The sequence below is a fragment of the Staurois parvus genome, unplaced genomic scaffold (genome assembly GCF_062004578.1).
Source record: "Staurois parvus isolate SC_StPar_1 unplaced genomic scaffold, SC_StPar_1.0 ptg000175l, whole genome shotgun sequence".
Taxonomy (NCBI): domain Eukaryota; kingdom Metazoa; phylum Chordata; class Amphibia; order Anura; family Ranidae; genus Staurois; species Staurois parvus.
Window position 1 is genome coordinate 15267763 of NW_028317971.1, and position 21412 is coordinate 15289174.

General features: G+C 43.5%; 2 protein-coding genes across 4 annotated transcripts in view; one reads left to right on the forward strand and one right to left on the reverse strand.

The window, feature by feature from the left end:
• Positions 1–5579, reverse strand: part of GCC1 (GRIP and coiled-coil domain containing 1) — a 31198-nt gene extending 25619 nt beyond the window's left edge. The window contains exon 1 of one of the 2 annotated variants that reach the window (XM_089676978.1): positions 4963–5579. The gene's annotated coding sequence lies outside the window, so the exon portion shown is untranslated. The remainder of the gene's footprint in view (positions 1–4962) is intronic. The other variant, XM_089676977.1, reaches the window with a different exon arrangement.
• PPP6R2 (protein phosphatase 6 regulatory subunit 2) overlaps positions 5229–21412 on the forward strand; it is a 150322-nt gene continuing 134138 nt past the window's right edge. For both annotated transcript variants that reach the window (XM_089676975.1, XM_089676976.1), the window contains exon 1: positions 5229–5608. The gene's annotated coding sequence lies outside the window, so the exon portion shown is untranslated. The remainder of the gene's footprint in view (positions 5609–21412) is intronic.

A 21412-nucleotide genomic window follows, 5' to 3' on the forward strand; every position in this document is an offset into this window, starting at 1 on the left:
CGGTGCGGATAGGGCTCACGTGCGCCCCCTAGCCGGAAATGCAAAATCGCGTATATATACACACGTGATTCTGCGCACAGGTGCTGCCCCCTAGCAGTATATCTGCTATAGGGCAGTCCTTAAGCGGTTAAAGAAATCAGCTTGAACGTATCGGTTTCAGGTATCGAAGCATTTGCATGAGTACTGATACTTGTGCAAATGCTTATTATTAGCACGAATACCAGTATCAGTGCAACACTAGATATTAAATACATTTTTTCATAAAAATGTCATTTCAACAAGTTATTTCTCGCATACAGCATAGTCATACTTGCAATTACACCCCATAACATTCTACTACTTCTCCTGAATATGACGATTCCACATGTAAGATTTTGTCACAGCCTAGATGCATAGAACGGTTCAACATCCAAGAAACACCTTGGGGCTTTCAAGGAACAAAAATTACACATCTAATTTCCTGGCTGCCTATCACACTTTCGAAGGCCCTGAAGTACCAAGACAATGGAAATACCCACAAAATGACCACATTTTGGACAAACACTCCAATGTATATTCTTATGAGGCATATTGAGTCTTTTGAACATGTTATTTTCTGCCACAAGCTTTTGAAAAATGTGGAAAAAAAAAAAAATGAAATTACTGCTCTCATCTGTCATTGTTAGAATCTGGAAGACCTCCTTCCTGTTGTACATTTTGTTAGACATGACGTACACTGACTCTGGTGACTCTGGGACAAGTGTGGCTGCAATCAGGGTCATAATGGATGGCTGTACAAGTGTGGCTGATTAGGGCACAGATGACGAATGCAATGGTATAGCTGATCCAGGTACTGATAATGGATGTACTGGTGTTACAGGAACACTGGCTGATCACGGCACTGATGATGAATGCACTGGTATGGCTGATCAAAGCACTGATATGACAGGAACACTGGATGATCAGGGCACTGATGATGGATGCACTGATATGGCCGATCAAGGCACTGATGACGGATGCACTGGTATGGCCGATCAGGGCACTGATGACGGATGCACTGGTATGGCCGATCAGGGCACTGATGACGGATGCACTGGTATGGCCGATCAGGGCACTGATGACGGATGCACTGGTATGGCCGATCAGGGCACTGATGACGGATGCACTGGTATGGCCGATCAGGGCACTGATGACGGATGCACTGGTATGGCCGATCAGGGCACTGATGACGGATGCACTGGTATGGCCGATCAGGGCACTGATGACGGATGCACTGGTATGGCCGATCAGGGCACTGATGACGGATGCACTGGTATGGCCGATCAGGGCACTGATGACGGATGCACTGGTATGGCCGATCAGGGCACTGATGACGGATGCACTGGTATGGCCGATCAGGGCACTGATGACGGATGCACTGGTATGGCCGATCAGGGCACTGATGACGGATGCACTGGTATGGCCGATCAGGGCACTGATGACGGATGCACTGGTATGGCCGATCAGGGCACTGATGACGGATGCACTGGTATGGCCGATCAGGGCACTGATGACGGATGCACTGGTATGGCCGATCAGGGCACTGATGACGGATGCACTGGTATGGCCGATCAGGGCACTGATGACGGATGCACTGGTATGGCCGATCAGGGCACTGATGACGGATGCACTGGTATGGCCGATCAGGGCACTGATGACGGATGCACTGGTATGGCCGATCAGGGCACTGATGACGGATGCACTGGTATGGCCGATCAGGGCACTGATGACGGATGCACTGGTATGGCTGATCAAGGCACTGATATGACAGGAACACTGGATGATCAGGGCACTGATGATGGATGCACTGGTATGGCTGATCAGGGCACTGATGACGGATGCACTGGTATGGCTGACCAAGGCACTGATATGACAGGAACACTGGATGATCAGGGCACGCATGACGGATGCACTGCAATGCGCGATCAGGGCACTGATGACGGATGCACTGCTATGGGCGATCAGGGCACTGATGACGGATGCACTAGTTTTGGGCGATCAGGGCACTGATGACGGATGCACTAGTTTTGGGCAATCAGGGCACTGATGACGGATGCACTAGTTTTGGGCAATCAGGGCACTGATGACGGATGCACTAGTTTTGGGCAATCAGGGCACTGATGACGGATGCACTAGTTTTGGGCAATCAGGGCACTGATGACGGATGCACTAGTTTTGGGCAATCAGGGCACTGATGACGGATGCACTAGTTTTGGGCAATCAGGGCACTGATGACGGATGCACTAGTTTTGGGCAATCAGGGCACTGATGACGGATGCACTAGTTTTGGGCAATCAGGGCACTGATGACGGATGCACTAGTTTTGGGCAATCAGGGCACTGATGACGGATGCACTAGTTTTGGGCAATCAGGGCACTGATGACGGATGCACTAGTTTTGGGCAATCAGGGCACTGATGACGGATGCACTAGTTTTGGGCAATCAGGGCACTGATGACGGATGCACTAGTTTTGGGCAATCAGGGCACTGATGACGGATGCACTAGTTTTGGGCAATCAGGGCACTGATGACGGATGCACTAGTTTTGGGCAATCAGGGCACTGATGACGGATGCACTAGTTTTGGGCAATCAGGGCACTGATGACGGATGCACTAGTTTTGGGCAATCAGGGCACTGATGACGGATGCACTAGTTTTGGGCAATCAGGGCACTGATGACGGATGCACTAGTTTTGGGCAATCAGGGCACTGATGACGGATGCACTAGTTTTGGGCAATCAGGGCACTGATGACGGATGCACTAGTTTTGGGCAATCAGGGCACTGATGACGGATGCACTAGTTTTGGGCAATCAGGGCACTGATGACGGATGCACTAGTTTTGGGCAATCAGGGCACTGATGACGGATGCACTAGTTTTGGGCAATCAGGGCACTGATGACGGATGCACTAGTTTTGGGCAATCAGGGCACTGATGACGGATGCACTAGTTTTGGGCAATCAGGGCACTGATGACGGATGCACTAGTTTTGGGCAATCAGGGCACTGATGACGGATGCACTAGTTTTGGGCAATCAGGGCACTGATGACGGATGCACTAGTTTTGGGCAATCAGGGCACTGATGACGGATGCACTAGTTTTGGGCAATCAGGGCACTGATGACGGATGCACTAGTTTTGGGCAATCAGGGCACTGATGACGGATGCACTAGTTTTGGGCAATCAGGGCACTGATGACGGATGCACTAGTTTTGGGCAATCAGGGCACTGATGACGGATGCACTAGTTTTGGGCAATCAGGGCACTGATGACGGATGCACTAGTTTTGGGCAATCAGGGCACTGATGACGGATGCACTAGTTTTGGGCGATCAGGGCACTGATGACGGATGCACTGCTATGGGCGATCAGGGCACTGATGACAGATGCACTGCTATGGGCGATCAGGGCACTGATGACAGATGCACTGCTATGGGCGATCAGGGCACTGATGACGAATGCACTGCTATGGGCGATCAGGGCACTGATATGACAGGAACACTGGATGATCATGGCACGGATGATGGATGCACTGCTATGGGCGATCAGGGCACTGATGACGGATGCACTGCTATGGGCGATCAGGGCACTGATATGACAGGAACACTTGATGATCAGGGCACGGATGCACTGGTATGGCCGATCAGGGCACGGATGACGGATACACTGGTATGGTTGATCAAGGTACTGGTGTGACAGGAACACTGGCTGCAATCAAGGCACTGACGTTTGGCTCTGTGTGTAAGGCTCCATGCACACTGGGAGTTTTAATACCGCTGGTAATGTTAGCTGTGTAAAGTCAGCATGAGAGCGTTTTTATAGCTAAAAAACTCCTCTAGAAACCCAATGTTCTGGGTTTTTTTTCCAGCCAAAAAACGTGTATCACAGTCTATGTGCACATAGAACATGCTGGGGAGTTTACTATCTGTATAAAAAAAAACCCATCAAAAACCAAAAATAGCCGCTGTAAAAACATCCAGTGTGCATGAGGACTAAGTGTATTGTCACATTAAAGATCACAGTAAATCACAGTGGAATTACTAAACTCACAGATTCCGGTACAGTTCCCTCTCCTTCCTCTCACATGCAGTCTGTGTGTAAGGAAGGAGAATCGGTAACACAAAGTACCAGCCATCGTTTTCAATTTGTGATCCACTGTGACTGGACACAGCAATTACATAGTAGAGGGCCACTGCGATTGGTCCTTTATCCTGATCTGTGATGAGCTGTGTCCAAGGAATACAGAGATCACAGATCGCACTGCTGTTTTCCCTCGCGGGCACACACAAGTGGCAAGAGTGGGAGGATGTCATATGACGTCCGCTCAGAATAGGAAAGCTCCCACCTGGCCATATTATTACAACAGACCGCTTTAAGTACCTGAATTTATCTTGGTTTCAGCCTCTTGCAGTCCTTGTACAGCAGAGCTCAGAGGGAGAAGCAGCACAATAAGACAGTCAGGTGTACTGCAGTACAAGGAGCTATGCTGATAGGAGGAGAGAGCAGAGAGATGAGCTCGTTGGTGTGCTGCTTCTCCTTTGCCGTCACAGGATGGACAGGAGACCCGTAAGGGAAGGTGAAACTGCAGCAGAGAAAAAGCAGCTCCCCTCCCCTGGTGTATCTTTCAGCACTGGTTGGACAACAATACGAGCCCGTTGTCATGTAAAGCAGCTCCCTTGTATGCATTTGTTCTGTTTGTCTGGAGTTGCTGAATTCCTACCTATGAATACGCCGTCTTATGATGGAGGTCAGTGTGTGGTGCTCATAGCTCCTGGGCCCCAGTGGTGTACAGAGGTGTGTACGCCCCTAGTGGTCCAGTCCTGTACACTACACTCAGCCTAGCCGGCCAGACTTCTTAGGGACCCCCCTGTCAGTCCCCTCACCTACACAGACAGAACACCCAATCACCTGTGGCGGATACGAACAACAGCATCCCTACTACTTACCTCCCAGGCCCTCCATGAGACGGTGAGCACCCGGGAGGTGCCACTGACGTGTCTAGTCGGCGGTAGGTCACCCGTGTCTATCCGGGTCTAGGTCCGGAACACAACATTTCCGCTCAGCCTCCGCTGGGTGTACAAAGATGGCGGCCAACTGACTTCCGGCAAGCTGGGTTTTAGCGTATTGAGGGAAGAATTCGCTCCTGATTGGCAGACGATATTTGGCGAACTTGCAAGGGTTCTAGAGCCGCGCACGCGCAGTGCTAAGTGGAGCAGCGGGGGCGCGCCCTTGAGCGGGCTCGGCGCTGCGGCTAACCCGGCGAAGTATTCTTCTCAGTGTCTCTTCTTCGGATGAACGAGCGAGTCGGAGCTGGAGAGCGCGCTCCTCAGTGGGTCGTCTTGTCAGCTCGCCCTTTCCTTCCCGTGATGTGGCCCCGCCCCCTCTGTGTCCGCCATCTTGCGGCCGGTGACTGAGGCGATCTCAGCCCGTTGACAGTTAAACGGATAACGTGGACCGAGCAAGAGAGGGAGCGGAGAAGACCCGGGCGCCGTACTCTGCACAGCCGGGATCTCCGGACACTGAGCGCTGAAGGCGGATCCGGATGAGGCAGGCGGGGCGCTGAGGAGCGGAGACAAACTTCCTCCATTGGCCGTATGTGTCTCCTTCTCTTCATGGCTGCCGGGGCTGCGGGTTATCACCGAATTGTCAGGGCGGACATCACCTCGCCCTGAGGGGTCAGAGGTCACCTGAAGTCTGACTATATCTGACCTCACCCCCTACATTGTATCCATAGGCACCTCTGTCAGCCAATCCTGAGCAGAGAATACAATTTGTTCCTCACAGGATTGGACCATGGCAGGGAATATTCATGCAGTGTGTTCTGTAAACAAAGCAGTATTGGACCAAAAACAAACCTTCATTATATTGCAGTTTACCAATTCATAGATGTGACGGCTGCATTAGTTTTATTTGTTAGGATTTCTTTTCTTTAGTTTTATATGGTGATCTGGTCAGTCAGTTTTTTTAACAGAAGCTCTCCTGCAGATGAAACAGTTCGAGGGTTGAGAAACCATTTAGTACTGTAGAGTTGGAAAGGCCTTGGAAAAAAAAATGGAAAAATCGGAAAAAAAATTTTTCTTTGTAAGACCATATTTTGTTTTTGGAATCTACTTTTTTACAATGATAAATAATATACCGATGACGTGGTATTCAAACTATAGAACCCGAAGACCAGCTTTGCAGGGACACACGATCCTTAGTTCACCATCTGTCAGAACAGAGCTCTGCCTTGTTTACATAGGCAGAGCTCTGCTCTCTCTTCTGCCCGACAATCGTCCGTTCAGCAGGACTCGCAGATCAGCTTCTGCTGTGAGGGTTCACATCAGAAGCAAGGTGTAGGCGGCGTGTGCGCCTCCTATGGCGGAAGTACAAAGTCTATATATACAGGTGTACCTCGGTTTACGAATTTAATGCCTTCTCCGGGACATTTCATATTGCGAAAAATTTGTAAACTGAAATGCTGTTTCTCATAGGAATGCATTGAAAACCAATTAATCCGTTTAGGGGGGTCAGAAAAAAGTTTAAAAAAAAGTCGCTGTCACTATAGGTCAGTGCCGGTTTTTAAATGTAATTACCAGCTTTTTTTTTCCCTTCATTATAGCTCAGAGAATCAGCTCTCACTTTCCCCCCAGCTAAAAGAAAGAGAGTTTCCTTTTAGTTTATTTTCCAAGTTAAAAGAACAATGTTTCCATTTAGTTTGTTTCCTGAGATAAAAGAAACAAAGTATCCTTTAGCTCCGGGGAAAGTGACAGCTGAGCTATAGTGAAGAAACAAAAATCCAGCAATTGCATTTAAATATCGGCACCGACATATTTATTTCAGGTACTTATATAGCGCCGTCAATTTGCACAGCGCTTTACATATATATTGAACATTCATATCAGTCCCTAACCCTCAAGGGGTGTACAATCTAAGGTCCCTAACTTACATTCATACATACACATACTAGGGACAATTTAGACAGGAGCTGATTCACCTGCCAGCATGTCTTTGGAGTGTGGGAGGAAACCAGAGTACCTGGAGAAAACCCACGCAGGCACAGGGAGAACATGCAAACTCCAGGCAGGTGGAGCTGTAGTTGGGATTCGAACCAACGACCCTAGTACTGCCAGGCGGAAGTGCTAACCATTTAGCCACTGTGCTGCCCACATACTTTGTATTGCGAAAAATATTCGTAAAAAAAAATGTTTAAACTGAGGCATTATGATCAATGGATTGTCATTCGTAAACCGAAAATTACGTTAACCAAGGCGTTCGTAAAGCGAGGTACACCTGTGTACACACACACACACACACTTACTTTGCACAGAAGGGCCACCTTGTAGCAGTAAAAGTGATATAGGGCGGTAAATGAAAGGTTTCTGAGACTTTATATAAAGTCCTAAATTATTACAAGTTCTCTTAGCTGAAGACAAGTCCTGGAATACAAGTCAAGTAACACTACTTCTGGATGCAGTTCTCAGACTAGAGGAATTTGCATTTCTGCCACTAGGTTGCACTGCAGGGGAAAGGCTCCAGTTTAGTTTGCTTGTGGGCTCCATCTTGTACTGCCTACAATTGGGTGATTGTTGGGATACAGTAGATGACAATTTCTTTCCTCTCAGGGCATAAAGTGTTACTAAACCCACAACAGTAAAATCAGTCTGTATATGCAGTAATGCATGCTTGTTATGCTCACTGTGGAACCTAAGGGGTTAATCCTCTGCATTGTGTAAAAAGGAAGTTTGAACCTGTCCTCTCTTATTTTCCCCTTCTACTGTCCCAATTCGTCTGCTGATAGTACAGAGCTCCAGGAGTCACTCTACACATGTTCAGTTTAGTGTGTATGGCTAAAAAATTTTTTTTCTGTTTGGTGTGTATTGCTAGAAGAAATTTTTTGTTTGTTTTTTTTTGGATTTGATCAGCAATGGGGCCAGTCAACACTGTCCAGACAGAGGGTGTGCAGCCTCATAGGACAATCAGGGGAGAATGAAAACTCCTCCTACAAGCTTTAACTAGTGCCCTGCTGGACACTGATAGAAGTCACACGACTGCTGTAAAACTGCTGATGAGAAAAGATATTTAGCAGTTTATAGTTACTAAAATAATTGGATTTCCATGTTCTGTGTACTGTGGGAGACTAGATAGAGTGAGTGCAGGGTCCTGGGTTTAGTAACACTTTAAATGACAGGTAAGAGGGTAAATTACCAATTTGTTTATCTTTTATAACCTTTAAATGATTCCTATTAATGTTCTCCATCATCACAGCATAATGTTTCCCTATAGCCTGGTCAGTAAATTGCTTTTTCTTTTCGTCCTCTCAGTAAAATGGTGAGACCAACATCTAGAGTTTGGAAACCTTTCCACAGTGCAATTTCTGCTGAGAAGAAATATTCTTTTCCAAATGCTACAAGGATAACAATACACATCCTTTCATGCCAGAGGTGTCCTATAGACATTAACATTTACAGTACTTTATGAAATGATGACCATAATGAAAGTGAAAGAGTTCTCCAGAGTTCTCATTCCAGATACTCTTTCTGCTCCTTCTGCCTCATCACAGATTTCAAAAAGCAAGCTTAGTTTACTGAATAAGCTGTATTTTTATTTCAAGCACAATACATTTATATAAACTGCATTTCACCTTCCCAGTGTAACAAAATGACTTTCAATTTGTAAAACTACTCCTGAATTTTTTTTAATATTTCTGAAATTGTCAATTTTTCCCCCCCAAAAAAGTTTTTTTTTTTTTCCCACGACTTCAAAATTTATGGAAATTTTACATCTGTAGTCAGGGGTGCTTACAATGATCAGCTTTAGTTTATCTGGACCTAGACACAGGTGATGTACCAGGGGCTAGACATGTCCGTGTCATCTCCCAGGTGCTCACTGTTTTATGGAGGGCCTGGGAGGTAAGTAGATGGGCTGCTGCTGTTCTTAGTTTAGGTGATTGGAAGTGGAAGTTGTCCTTACCCCCCTCCCTGTAGTCTTCTGGGACATGTGGCAGGTCCCAGAAGACTACAGGACCATTCACAAAGCGCAGCTCTACTCGCGCATACGCAGTGGGTACTCGACTGTGAAGCCGCAAGCTGGTGAAACCAGCCATGGTGAGGACACCACTGGACCAAGGGACAGGTACAGGTGAAACTCGAAAAATTAGAATATCGTGCAAACGTTCATTTATTTCAGTAATGCAACTTAAAAGGTGAAACTAATATATGAGATAGACTCATTACATGCAAAGCAAGATAGTTCAAGCCGTGATTTGTCATAATTGTGATGATTATGGCTTACAGCTCATGAAAACCCCAAATACACAATCTCAGAAAATTAGAATATTATATGCAATCAATAAAACAAGGATTGTACATAGAACAATATCGGACCTCTGAAAAGTATAAGCATGCATATGTACTCAGTACTTGGTTTGGGCCCCTTTTGCAGCAATTACTGCCTCAATGCGGTGTGGCATGGAAACTATCAGCCTGTGGCACTGCTGAGGTGTTATGGAAGACCAGGATGCTTCAATAGCGGCCTTCAGCTCTTCTGCATTGTTCAGTCTCATGTCTCTCATCTTTCCCTTGGCAATGCACCATAGATTCTCTATGTGGTTCAGGTCAGGCGAGTTTGCTGGCCAATCAAGCACAGTAATCCCATGGTCATTGAACCAGATTTTGGTGCTTTTGGCAGTGTGGGCAGGTGCCAAGTCCTGCTGGAAAATGAAGTAAGCATCCCCATAAAGCTTGTCTGCGGAAGGAAGCATGAAGTGCTCCAAAATCTCCTGGTAGATGGCTGCGTTGACCCTGGACTTTATGAAGCACAGTGGACCAACACCAGCAGATGACATGGCTCCCCAAATCAACACAGACTGTGGAAACTTCACACTGGACTTCAAGCATCTTGCAGTGTGTGCCTCTCCATTCTTCCTCCATACTCTGGGTCCTTGGTTTCCAAATGAGATGCAAATGTTGCTCTCGTCAGAAAAGAGGACTTTGGACCACTGAGCAACAGACCAGGTCTGTTTTTCCTTAGCCCATGTAAGATGCTTCTGATGTTGTTTGTTGTTCAGGAGCGGCTGGACAAGAGGAATATGACATTTGAAGCCCATGTCCAGGATCCGTCTGTGTGTGGTGACTCTTGATGCACGGACTCCAGCCTCAGTCCACTCCTTGTAAAAGTCCCCAACACTTTTGAATGGCCTTTTCCTGACAATCCTCTCCAGGCTGCGGTCATCACTGCTGCTTGTGCACCTTTTTCTTCCACCCTTTTCCCTTCCACATAACTTTCTATTAATGTGCTTTGATACAGCACTTTGGGAACATCCAACTTCTTTTACAATTACCTTTTGAGGCTTTACCTCCTTATGGAGGATGTCAATGATGGTTTTCTGCACAACTGTCAGGTCAGCAGTCTTTCCCATGATTGTGATTCCTACTGAACCAGACTGAGAGACCATTTAAAGGCTCAGGAACCCTTTGCAGGTGTTATGGCTTAATTATCTGATTAGAGTGGGACACTTTGAGCCTAGAATATTGCACCTTTCACAATATTCTAATTTTCTGAGATTGTGGATTTGGGGTTTTCATGAGCTGTAAGCCATAATTATCACAATTGTGACAAATCACGGCTTGAACTATCTTGCTTTGCATGTAATGAGTCTATCTCATATATTAGTTTCACCTTTTAAGTTGCATTACTGAAATAAATGAACTTTTGCACGATATTCAAATTTTTTGAGTTTCACCTTTTAAGTGTCTGTATTTTAAAAGTCAGCAGCTACAGTTTTTGTAGCTGCTGACTTTTATTTATTTTTTTATTCAACTGGAACTCCGCTTTAAAGTGTTACTAAATCCAAATGCAAGCATTTATTATATTGCAGCTTGCCAATTCTTAGATGTGGTGGCTGCATTAGTTAGCTTTTTAATACTGGCCATACACGGTTAGAAAATCATTCAAAAAAGCATTCAATATGCTCAGTGGTCTGATTTTCAAAACATACAACATACCACACTGTGTTCTGAGTGCAAGCCAAGATTTCCAGTTTCATACCCAGAACACAGTAGAGTCTGTCACAGTGGCGCTTAGCCATTCAGAGAAAGCAATGTATTCTATCAATGAGTACTAAGCTTCCTGTGATTGGAGAGGTGGGCTGATGATATCACAACGTCTGACTCAGCCAATCAGAGGAAGCTTTGTATCCATAGACTCTGATGTGTTTAGGTATAGGAGTGGAAGTCTTGGCTTGCACCTGGAACACCGTGCAGCATGCTGTATGTAGCCGCACCTACATTCAGTTTATACCGCACATCCAGCGGCCTCACAGGATAGTGAGGGACATGTGGAAAGAATATCAAAAGGTGGAGATCAGCTTTAAAATGGTTGCAGACACTCAAGGTTTTTACATTCATGCATTTTACCCCCAATACTTACCTGAGCCCCCTCTTGATCCAGCAATGTTAACGAGAGCCTCGGCTCTCTGGGGACTTTCCCTCATTTGCTGAGACAGCGGTGGGAGTCATTGGCTCCCCCTGATGTCAATTGCAGCCAGAGAGAAGGGGGGCCTAGCCGCGGCCATGTGTGTGAATTAAACACGCAGAGATGTGGCTCCAGAGCAAGCCTGCTAGGGTGCCCCCATAGCAAGTTCCTTGCCCTTGTACTTGTAGTAAGTCCAGCGGAGGACCTGAGAAGAGGAGGATCAGGGCTGCTCTGTGCAAAACCACTGCAAAGCGCATGTAAGCATGAAATGTTTGTTATATAATACTAATATATATATAATTTTTATTTTATTTTTAAAGATGCCATTAATATCACTTTAAGCCTATGATCTACCAGACCCTTCTCCACCATTGACACCCCTAGCTGTTCTCCTTCTAGTATGTATGATGGGTGCATGTTTTTAGCCCTCAAGTGCATACACTTTACATTTATCAACAATAAATCTCTTTTCCACATAGTTGCCCAATTACACAGTGCATTGCGTTTGGCCTGTAAGTTGGAGACATCCTGTAGGAATGTTATTCTACTGCACAGCTTGGTGTCATCTGCAAAGACTGAAATGGGACTTTTAATTCAAGACCCTATATTGTTTATAAATATATTAAAAAGTAAGGGTCCCAAAACTGAACCTTGGGATACACCACTAACAACCCTAGACCATTCAGAGTATGAATCATTAACCACTACTCTCTGAATACCATCTTTTAGCCAGTTTTCTATCCATTTACAAACTGATTTTTCCAATCCTGTCGACATTACCTTACACATTAGCCGCATGTGGGGAACTGTGTCAAATGCTGTAGCATAATCCAAGTATACCACGCCCACCGCCCTTCCTATATGTAAGTTTTTTTTGTTTTTTTTCTAACCCTGCCTCAGAAATCAGATTTGATTGACAACTTTGGTCTTTTGTGAATCCATGCTGACTATTTAAATATTATTTTCTTGAAAAAATTCTTCTATATGGTCCTTTTATTAAACTCTCAAGTCTCTTCCTGACTATAGAAGTTAAACTAACCAGTCTGTAGTTAGTTGGTAAAGATTTTGAACCCTTTTTAAATATCCATAGTTTCCTTACCTGAATCCAGTGGAACTATGCCAGTTATTAAAAATTCTCTTAAAATTAGAAACAATGGCTTTGGTGTAAGTGTTCAGTTCTTTTGAGGGCCCTTGGGTGTAAGCCATCTGGTCCAGGTGATTTTTTTTTTTTTTTTTTTTTAACCTTTTGATCATGTTTGTTTCTGGACAGTTGTCCAGGGATGACAGTTCTTGGTAATGTCACTGTTGTGCCATATTTTCTCCACTTGATGAGGACTGTCTTCACTTTGTTCCATGGTATACCTAATACCTTGTAAATTATTTTGTATTCTTCTCCTGACTGATACCTTTTAACAATGAGATCCCTCTGATGCTTTGGAAGTTCTCTGCGGACCATGGCTTTTGCTGTAGGATGCGACTAAGAAATTGTCAGGAAAGACCTACTAGAATTGCTGTACTTTTATTTGAGGTTAATCAGAGGCACTTTAAATTATGGCAGGTGTGTACTGACCCCTATTTTAACATGATTTTGAATGTGTTTGCTTAATTCTGAACACAGCTACATCCCCAGTTATAAGAGGGTGTGCACACTTATGCAACCACGTTATTTTAGTTTTTAATGTTTACCCCCCCCCCCCCAAAAAAAAAAAGATTTTTGTTTTTCAATTGAGTTGTACAGTTTATAGGTCACATAAAAGGTGGAAAAAGTACTGAAATGATTTATCTTTGTCTAATTTTTTTACATCACAGAAACCTGACATTTTAACAGGGGTGTGTAGACTTTTTATATCAACTATATGTCCTTTGCTGCGTTCACAAACACTGGCTTAACCTGCCCTCCTGCAACTGTCCAAGCAGTAAATCACAAATCTATTTGGTATCTATTTAGCCGAGTCTATTGAAGCACAATCTTAAATTCCTAAGCCCTGATGAAGGGGTAGTGTGTTTGGCCCCTGAAATGTGTTGGGTCTTTTCTGCTGTGAATCAATTTTTTTATTAGACACCTTGGACTCTTGGACGTTTTTATTTGGCGCACTCATTGGACTGTTTGTATACAGTTTTTGAATTCTGGGTTCTTTGCCTGTTTCTAGGGGGAGTCCCCATTTTATGGAGTGCTGCTGAGCCAGAACTAGTGTACCCAATGACCTGTAGAAAATCTGAATCCAGTGCTCCATTTGTTCTTGTTTTTGCACATCCTAATTTGACAGGTAAGCAGCAGCAGGTTTGGGGCCACACACCTGCTCCTGCACATTAGCCAAGTTAGGACGTGTGGCTGTGTCTGTATAGTCGCTGCATTTGTATTCACTTCACTTCTATAGGTTGCCTGCAGATTTTGTGACATTTCAATAAAGTTGGTGCAGTGCACTGTGATCGGTGTATTGGCACCTTGTACTCCACACTGCACATCAGCAGCAGTGTTAATGGTACCAGTCCGAGTACATGACCCTCTCCTATGGAGAACAGGCTGGTATGTGTTTTTCTTATTTTATGTTATTTAACATGTTTTGCTCTTGTTTAACAACACTTTTCTGTGCAATCTCTGCTCCCATCATCCATTCCCTCCCTCATCCTACTGTTTCATGCATTGCTCAACACCTAATTTGTTACATAGGGCTTATTCACAGCAAAGGCCGCATTAAAACATTGCTGCTGGTTTGCCCTGCATGCTATGGAGTATGCGGTGCCATTATTGTGGCAAATATTTTGATAGTTGCTAAACTAAATATAAATAAACTATGGAAATCTCCCAAAACCCCTAATATATTGAACGGTGCACTCAGAATCTGGTGCAGCTGCACATGGTGGCCAATCGGCTTCTAACTTTAGCTTGTTCAACCTTTGGCATCAAAACCTTGAAGCTGATTAGTTTCTTTACAGAGCTGCACCAGATTTTGCACTCTCCAGTTTTAGTAAATAACCCCCACTGTCATAGAAATTTAAAGTGTGTGTTAGTAAACCCAGGACATTGCATTCAGTATTTCCAGTCTCTCACAGTACACAGAACATGGGAGTGCAATTATTTTAGTAAATATAAACTGCTAGATACCTTTTTTTCATCAGCAGTTAGAGCAGTCTTATGACTTTTATCAGTGTCCAGCCGCGCACTGGCTAATCTTGTAGAAGGAGTTTTCATTCTCCTCTGACTGCCCTATGAGTCTGCATAATCCCTGACCCTCTGTCATGACAGTGTTGATTGGCCCCATTGCCGATCACATCCAAAAAAAAAACCAAACAAAACTCTTCTAGCAATACACACCAAACAGAGCATGTGCAGACGTGCCACTGCTGCTCTAACTATGACAGATGGATTGGGGACAGGCAAAAGAAGGGGAGGATCAGAGAAGACTGGATCAAACAGCCTTTTTTTGCTTTACTGCATATATAGACTGATTTTACTGTTGTGGGTTTAATAACACTTCAAAAAACACTGTATTATTAGGTCTATATGATATGTTTTATATTAGGCTGTTTTAAACCTTATTTACTTACAGTTGCTCTGTTTTTAGGTGTTTTTGTATTGCATTTGGGCTAGTTCCTTTGACTCTTAGCAATAGTAAAGCTACTGGGTGGTAGAGAATATCTATTTGTATGATCAAGGAATCGGGCTATGGTATTTGGCCTTTCCATGACTGCTTTTGCATCCTTTTACACCTATGTTTAGCCAATAGTAAGTGCTACTGAATGTGTAGTGTGCATGCTTGTGTTAATTGCTGCATATTTTTTATGCTTGGTTCCTGAAGTAGTGGGAAATAAAAAAACAAAGAAAAGGTTTCTCTAGCATTTTAAGATCTGCCAGTAATAAACCTCAAAACAAAATGTATTCTATTACAACTTACCAATTAGATGTGGTGGCTGCATTCGTTTTCTTTAAGACCTTTTTGCTTTTATTTTCATCTGATGATCTGGCCAATAATTTTTTTTCCCTAACAAGCTATCCAGCAAAAGCATCACTTAGAGGGTTAAGACAAACCATTTAACACTGACATTACAATAATTAACCTTTATCCCAAAAGAAATACTGTTGATGTAACTGTTTCTAAAGTATTAGTTGACGTTTGGTTTTATTTTTGTTAGTCGAATCCATCTAAATGCGCTAGTAAAGGGGTCGCCAAACTTTTTAAACAAAGGGCCAGTTAACGGTCTTTCAGACTTTGGGGGGCAGACTGTGGGAAGTCAAAGCAGAAAATGTCCTGGCTTCACTGGGAGTTAATACCCGATCTTTGGAATTAGGGGAGGAATTGTACCCATCGTTTGTATCAGTGGAAAGAATAGTTTCTCATCATTGGTGTCAGTAGGAGGAATTGTGGCAAAATATGGTGTTTTGCTGTCAGACATTCTAATTGTAAACCTATTTTAACCTTAAAGTGACACTAAACAATACTGTTTTCTCCAAAATTAATCCATACAAATCCACTACTTAATAACTCTGTAACCTGTATTTCATGATATCTTTTCATACTGCATGTTCCTGACTCCTTGTAAGGTCCTTAGTCCATGTCGGGAGTAAGCAAGAGAGGGTGGCTACATTCAGTGGGACCTTGAAGAATATCTACAGGTGAAACTCGAAAAATTAGAATATCGTGAAAAAGTTCATTTATTTCAGTAATGCAACTTAAAAGGTGAAACTAATATATGAGATAGACTCATTACATGCAAAGCAAGATAGTTCAAGCCGTGATTTGTCATAATTGTGATGATTATGGCTTACAGCTCATGAAAACCCCAGATCCATAATCTCAGAAAATTAGAATATTAGATGCAATCAATAAAACAAGGATTGTACATAGAACAATATCGGACCTCTGAAAAGTATAAGCATGCATATGTACTCAGTACTTGGTTTGGGCTCCTTTTGCAGCAATTATTGCCTCAATGCGGCGTGGCATGGAAGCGATCAGCCTGTGGCACTGCTGAGGTGTTATGGAAGACCAGGATGCTTCAATAGCGGCCTTCAGCTCTTCTGCATTGTTCGGTCTCATGTCTCTCATCTTTCTCTTGGCAATGCCCCATAGATTCTCTATGGGGTTCAGGTCAGGCGAGTTTGCTGGCCAATCAAGCACAGTAATCCCACGGTCATTTAACCAGGTTTTGGTGCTTTTGGCAGTGTGGACAGGTGCCAAGTCCTGCTGGAAATTGAAGTCAGCATCCCCATGAAGCTCGTCTGCGGAAGGAAGCATGAAGTGCTCCAAAATCTCCTGGTAGACGGCTGCGTTGTCTCTGGACTTTATGAAGCACAGTGGACCAACACCAGCAGATGACATGGCTCCCCAAATCAACACAGACTGTTGAAACTTCACACTGGACTTCAAGCATCTTGCAGTGTGTGCCTCTCCATTCTTCCTTCATACTCTGGGTCCTTGGTTTCCAAATGAGATGCAAAAGTTGCTCTCATCAGAAAAGAGGGCTTTGGACCACTGAGCAACAGACCAGGTCTGTTTTTCTTTAGCCCAGGTAAGATGACGTTGTTTGTTGTTCAGGAGAGGCTTGACAAGAGGAATACGACATTTGAAGCCCATGTCCAGGATCCGTCTGTGTGTGGTGGCTCTTGATGCACTGACTCCAGCCTCAGTCCACTCCTTGTGAAAGTCCCAAACACTTTTGAATGGCCTTTTCCTGACAATGCTTTCCAGGCTGCGGTCATCCCTGCTGCTTGTGCACCTTTTTTCTTCCACACTTTAACCTTCCACATAACTTTCTATTAATGTGCTTTGATACAGCACTTTGGGAACATCCAACTTCTTTTGTAATTACCTTTTTGAGGCTTTCCTTCCTTATGAAGGGTGTCAATGATGGTGTCAGGTCAGCAGTCTTTCCCATGATTGTGATTTCTACTGAACCAGACTGAGAGACCATTTAAAGGCTCAGGAACCCTTTGCAGATGTTATGGCTTAATTAGCTGATTAGAGTGGGACACTTTGAGCCTAGAATATTGCACCTTTTCACAATATTCTAATTTTCTGAGATTGTGGATTTGGGGTTTTCATGAGCTGTAAGCCATAATCATCACATTTATGACAAATCATGGCTTGAACTATCTCTTATATTAGTTTCACCTTTTAAGTTGCATTACTGAAATTAATGAACTTTTGCACGATATTCAAATTTTTCGAGTTTCACCTGTATAAATGAAGGAAGGGTGGGTGAATGAAAAGTCTGCCGCCTCCATTCATAGGTCGTGTGTCATTCATGGAAGCTGTAGTACAACTTCTGTGAATGGAGAAGGAAGGGGATGGAAAGGGCGGGCATGGCACCCTTGATGAGTGCATATGACCGGTCCCTCGGCTTGTAATAAAAGATAAGTGTGGGGTGTCAAAATAATAAACATACATGTGGCTGCAGCATCGGTCCCTTGCCAGCACTAAGCCTGAGAATTGAGCATTCACATGACTGCTGATTGCTTAGCACTCACTCTTCACTGAGTGGTGACCGTCAGTCACCGGCTTACTGCTCTGCTCCCCACCCCTTCCCAGCGCTCACTGGAGGGTTGGGCTATGGAGGAGACAGGAGCAGTTGGGGGTGCTGAGAGGCTGCGCCAGCTCCCGGTAAGGTGTCTCAGTAGATTCCATATTTCTCTAACTCCTGCAGCACCTGGAAGGTGCAAGTAACATCCCTTGTGCTGATGTTTTAAAAAAAAAAAAAAACAAAAAAAAACTTTTTGACTAAACTCCGTGTTTAACTACTTGCCCTCCAGAGGATTTACCCCCCTGCCACCTTCCTGGCCAAGCCATATTTTGTGATACGGTGCTGCGTTACCGTTCCTTTAACCTCCCTGGAGGTATTCCTGAGTGTAGCTCGGGGTAAAGTTTCAGCACCACAAGAGGTAACCCCGAGCTACACTCGGGAATACCCTGCAGCGTTGTTCCGGGATCCCTTCTGCACTTACCTTGTCCTGCGCTCCCGCGATGACCCGTCTGCAGCGTCCCCGGCAATTTTCTTCTGCCGCTGCCGGCATCTTTCTTCCAGGTTCCGTTCCCTGCGACGTCAGGACGTATGGGGATGGAACTGGTGAGAAATTGAAAAATGTCAAAAAGTGACATTAACTAAATACACTAAAATCACATAGTAAAACATTACTGTATCAAACCATTTCACATACATTTTGTCCCTAGTGCTTTGTCCTGCGCCCTGCCTGCATTTTTACTGTTCTTTCTGCCTGGAAACTGAGAAATGTCCATGGCGTCCAAAAAGCGTCCCTTTAGGTCAAAATCGGTTTTAGACCAGCTAGAGAACAGCGATAGTAAATCAGAACTGCTTGCAGAATTGAGTGATAATGATTTGTGGGGAAATTTGTCATCAGACACTGAAAACGATTCTGCGACTTTGCTCAGTGATGTGCAAACTTGGCTCTATATTTCAAATTTCAGTGTTTTTGGTTTGATTATATTATTGAATTAAATTTATTATTATTAAATTATTGTTTCAAATTTTAACATACCCGGGATGTTTACTAGAGTCTTGTTCGTACAGATTTCAGTGAGTTATTCCTAAAATTTACAGGCCTACAATAAAAAAAACTACATATTCAAAAAAATGTACCGCTTTGAGCACAGAAATACTGACATAATCAGACCGCTAGGGAGGCTACCTGACAATTGCGCAGTCATGTGATGCTTTACATAAATGAAACTGATGTCATTTTTTTTCCCCTCACAAATAGAGCTTTATTTAGGTGGTATTTGATGACCTCTGCATTTTTTTTTATTTTTTTGTGCTATAAACAAAATAAGACCGACAATTTTGAAAAAAAAAAAAACAGTATTTAGGACAAAATGTATTTGTTACATGTCTTTGCTCAAAAACAATCCCAATACATATAAATGAATTGGTACGTGAAAGTTAGTGTCTGCACATGGCGGTATATATACTTTATTTTTAACAATTTTTTTATACTAGTAATGGCAGCGATCAACGACTTATAGCGGGAGTGCGGGACTGCGATTGACATTCTGACACGGGGGGAACTGACTAACTGCCACTGACATTCTCAGTGACACTAATACAGTGATCAATACTAATAAAAAGCACTGATACTGTACTAATGACACTGGGCAGGAAGGTTACCATCTGGGGCAATCAAAGGGTTAACTGTGTGCTGGTTTACTAGGGAGACATGCTGTGCAGAGAAATACACAGCAGCATGTCCATGCTGACGGGGAGAGATCTGTGTTGTTTACACGTCTCTCCCCTGTCAGCTTTACCCGACGATCTCCCAAGTGTCTGCTGGGAATCGTCATCCGAGACCCGATGATTGACATCCCTAGCTGCCAATAGCGGCACAGGTAGGGTGGCTTGCGCGTGCCCCCTACCCAGAAATGTAAATTACGTATATATACATGATTGTGCGCAGCCCTGTCACCCTGTAGCAGTGCTTCTACTATAGGATGGTGGGCAAACCGTTAAAAATGTCATAAGTATGATGATGAGCAAGGAAAGGAGGAACCATGGAAGGCAAAACCTAAGCAGATTATAGTTCAGCTTTTAAAGGACATCCTTTCCAGTTTAAAATGCATAGCTATGAAATTACTTTTTACTTTAATTGGGCATTTCATTGTTAAAAGTCTTGTCTTTTATTTGGCAAAGCATTATTTTGTGACTACCACAATCACCTCCTTTTCCTACATCATGGACAGTATCACAGACCGTATCGTAGACAGTATTAAAACTCGTTTATCGCCAGCCTGAAGGGAACTGCATTTTAAAGTATGGTTCTCTCTGCAATATATTCTGTAAATTGGCTTTTTACCCTTCAGATACTGTAGAAATTGATAATATAACAAGGGGCCAGTAAAATTAGCTGATCAATATTGTGAGTTACAAAAACATTTTTGATCAAGAACTGTAATGCAGGGTAATAAAATACTTAATGTATTCTGCTTTTGTGACTTGACTTGGAGGGAAGGGGGTTCAGGGCATTAGAAACTCTTGATTGAAGCAGCAGCCAGGTGTTATCCTAATGCACACATCCTTACCCCTAGCTGGGCTGTACCATTCCATTAATAGACATTGGACTTTGGATTCTTCGCTTAGCTTCATCTGAAAGCTGAAAAGTTATGTTCTCCAGCTGTTAATTGAAGAGTGTTTCAGGCTTAGTTTCCATGTTTAGAATCAAAAATACAGAATGACAAAAGCTAAAATGTTGAGGTACTTACTCTTCTAATATGAATATGTGTCATATTTTGTATTTTTCTTCGTGGAACATTATTTGTGTGTCTCTCGACTTGACCTCGGTTACTGAAAGAGTAGAGGATTTCCAGATTTGCACGTGTTTTTTTTTTTTTTTTTTTTTTTTTTTTTTTCTAATACTGTCAATCAAGTGGAAGGAATTATTCTAGCACTGTACTGCACAGGAGATGGACATGGGAATGCCAAGATGTATAGCTTCCGATCAAAGCTTAGGGTGGTTTTGAGGAGCTGAGGTAGTGGCTAAACCCTTTTCCACAATGATATAATTGAACCTAATTTCCAGCACACTATTGGTGATACTGAAAGACTGGATGAGAGGAAATAACCATGTTTTGAAGAATATGTAAAGCCAACATTTCATATTCCTGATATGTTCCTGCTGTACCATGTGCTTGTATGAAAAAGTATTCTGTTCTCTTTGTATTGTGTGATATTCCTGGTGTTTCTGCCAGTCCCTCTGCTTTCTTACTAAAAACTGGCCACACTAAGCAGGAGAGCACAGCGTGGTCAGGTCTCAAGCTGTGGAATGAAATCATTTATAAAAAAGGGGAAAAGTAAGTGTATGTGTGTGTTTATTATATCTATACAAACGTTTTTCCTTTCATTTCTATTTTAAACTGAGTAGGAGGTTTTACAATAATTTTAATGATATCACTGGCTAACAGATAAAGTACCAGGAACACAAGAAACTTGTACAGC